Source organism: Nerophis ophidion, linkage group LG10, assembly GCF_033978795.1.
Source record: "Nerophis ophidion isolate RoL-2023_Sa linkage group LG10, RoL_Noph_v1.0, whole genome shotgun sequence".
Taxonomy (NCBI): domain Eukaryota; kingdom Metazoa; phylum Chordata; class Actinopteri; order Syngnathiformes; family Syngnathidae; genus Nerophis; species Nerophis ophidion.
In genome coordinates, this window is record NC_084620.1 from 22,383,380 (window position 1) to 22,386,678 (window position 3,299).

At 44.3% G+C, this 3,299-nt stretch overlaps 1 long non-coding RNA gene across 1 annotated transcript in view; it reads left to right on the forward strand.

The window, feature by feature from the left end:
* The window catches only part of LOC133559862 (uncharacterized), an 11,984-nt gene extending 9,037 nt beyond the window's left edge, over window positions 1-2,947 (forward strand). Inside the window, exon 3 of the long non-coding RNA XR_009808297.1 lies at window positions 2,851-2,947. This is a non-coding gene — a long non-coding RNA (uncharacterized LOC133559862). The remainder of the gene's footprint in view (window positions 1-2,850) is intronic.
* The last annotated feature ends 352 nt before the right edge of the window (window positions 2,948-3,299 follow it).

Sequence of the window (3,299 nt, forward strand, 5' to 3'; positions counted from 1 at the left end):
CTAAAGCATTCGACCTTGTCAGCAGAGATGGTCTTTTCAAGCCGCTTGCAAAGATTGGCTGCCCCCCAAAACTCCTCGCCATCATAAGATCATTCCACAAAAACACACAGGGTTCCATCTGTTGGGAAGGAGGAACATCAGAGGCCTTTCCAATCCGCAGCGGCGTAAAACAGGGCTACGTTCTTGCGCCAACCCTCTTTGGAATTTTCTTCTCCCTCGTTCTGTCTACTGCTTTCGGCACATGTTCTGAAGGTGTCCTCCTACACACGAGAGCCGATGGTAAACTTTTCAACCTTGCCCGTTTGCGCTCCAAGACCAAGGTGACCGGTGTCCTCCTGAGGGAAATGCTTTTTGCTGATGATGCAGCTCTAGTATCCCACACCGAGTCCGGGCTCCAGAGGCTGATGGACAGGCTTTCATCTGGCTGTAAAGAGTTTGGTCTCAGCATCAATCTAAAGAAGACCAATGTCATGGGCCAAGATGCTGAAACTCCACTCTCCATCTCTGTCGACAATCAGACTCTGGAATGTGTCAACACCTTTACATACCTTGGATCCGTAATCTCCAGTGACTTGTCACTTGACACAGTGATGGCCAGGCTGTCCAAAAGAATATGGTCGAACAACCATCTATCCACACGCACTAAACTCCAGGTCTACCAAGCCTGCGTCATTAGCACACTGATGTATGGCAGCGAGGCCTGGACCACCTACACCAGACATGAGAAACAACTAAACAGCTTCCACCTGCGCTGTCTTCGCCGCATCCTGGGAATCTCATGGCAGGACAAAGTTCCCAAGATGGAAGTCCTAGATCGTGCGCACTCCACCAGCCTGTTCACCATGCTCAGCCAACGCCGCCTGAGATGGCTTGGCCATGTCCACAGAATGGACCCCAGCCGGCTCCCCAGAGCTGTCCTTTACGGCGAATTGTCAACAGGCTCCAGACCCCTTGGTCGCCCCCGACTGCGTTTCAGGGACGTGTGCAAACGTGACATGAAACTGGCGGACATCGACCACAACAACTGGGAGGAAGCTGCAAAAGACCGCGACGTTTGGAGGTAGACTGTTGCCACAGGAACCCGCCATGCCGAGGAGAAGCATATCTCCCTGTTGCAGGCGAGGAGACTAAAGCGGAAACTGCGTGACGCGGGATCTGCTCCTGTGTCAGAACCCTCCCCATACGTCTGCGCCAACTGCACCAGAGATTGTCACTCCAGAGTGGGGCTGTACAGCCACAGTCGCCGCTGCAAGAAAGAATGAACTCCCCCAGGCGCAACCCATCGTCACTACTGATGGACGCATGCCTATGATGATGCTATGACTGTCACTCACGTCACTCATAGGAATCTGCATACCTTTTATCAAGTGCCCGTTTCTCATCTTCTGTTCTTCTTTTTCTAAACTGATGACATCTGATGGCTTATTTTGGTATTTTACTTTGGTCTATGATGAAGATGAAGACTCGACATTATTAACTTTTTCATTACCTTTTGCCAACACTGTCCATTTGTTCATCAATCAACCAGAGTCACGTGAGTCTCGTCGACGACTGCACAGATTTGCTAGAACATAATTTTCTATAATTTTTCACATAACCCAATTCACACCTAGGTATATATGGGTCTATTTTAATTTAATGAATTAAATACAATGTATTTGGAAGTATTTTATGTTATGGGCTCACTGGACTGGGATCAGTCTATCCCCCGCCCCTCTCTTCCTTAACTATCCCTCCCTGCGGTCGCAAGTCGATCCTCTTCCCCTTGCGGAGGTGATTTTAGAAAAGGAAGAATATTACGCCTTTGTTTTAGAAAAAAAAATTGCCTTACCTTGGAGAAAATGTGGCACCTTCTCTATATAAAATGTGCCACTAATGGAAATGAGCTGTGGTAGTCTAGAAAACTCGCGAGTTTTGCTTTGATAATAATTATTTTTATGGTGCCTGCGCCCTCACACAGATTGTGCCCTGAGCAGTCGCCAACATTGCTCATAGCTAAAACCGACCCTGTGTTATGGAAACAACTACGTCTAATATATGATAATAAATACATACAGAATAGCAGAAGCAAATATGTCTAATATATGATAATAAATACATACAGAATAGCAGAACAAATATGTCTAATATATGATAATGAATACATACAGAATAGAAGATTAATGTACTAAACATTCGGTGTGCTAGTTGACATTGTTATCTTCTGGGAAGTCTAAAGTTTGCCAGTATTACTGAGTGCAACATCAACACAGACATTTGGTGGGCCAAATAATGTGATGGTTCAGACTCAATTGTTGTTTTAGGCAAAATTGTAAATGTTAGTGGCAATTGAAAATGCTTCATGTTCTGATATTTCTACCTGCTTTTCATATACAGCAGTGATGTGTGATACCACAGATTTTCTTTCCGATCCAATACCGAGTAAAATTCAGGCTGGTATTGGGGATACTGATCCGATATTGAAACTTTGTGGAAATATACCTAAGGTGTCTGGTAAAATGTAAGAAATTGTTTTTTTTCAAGTATTGGTGCTCTTGGGAAATCATCTTCAAATGATTTAACTCTGAATGTAGTGTCTCTAAATAGCCTACAATAAAAGTACACACACTTGTTTTATATTATTGAGTGACCTATTTTAATTGCCAGTAATTTTCTACCGCTTTCCAAAATATATTGGTATTAATTATATTAGCGGCATACCACCCAGCCCTACGGCAACCCAATGGCGCCACTGTACTGCAATCCCCACCGTCGTTTTGTTACAGCTTCGCTGTGCAAACCCACGCTTATTCACATGACAAGGGAAGTTGTATCAAAGCCAACCACCAACACTTTATTCCGTCCTTCCAGAGGAGCAGAAGCAAATAAACTTGGACCTGTCATAAATGGCTGCTGAAAGACGACACCGCGGAACGTCTCAAGCTTTGCCGTCCATCAATACCCACAGGTAAGACGTTTTTTTCTTGCAGAAAACATTTTTTTTTTTGTAGCAAACAACAACACAACAGTATCAACATCTCATTCAACTCCCGCTAACCACTCCCCTTCTTCCCTGGCCCTTTATCGGCTGGACCCCATCTTGCCATGTAGTTGCCCGAGATATGCCTATAAAATGATTATCTAATTTGGAACCTACAGAATCAGCATGTCCTCATTGATTTGTGTCAATGAGGTGAGGAAAAGTTGACTTCATGTCCGTCCCTGGCCATTAGGATGTTTCAAAGTGTAAAATATGATCCGCCTTTAAAACAGATGATTTTATTTTGAAAGTATTCAGAATAAACCCTCAACCCGAGGGT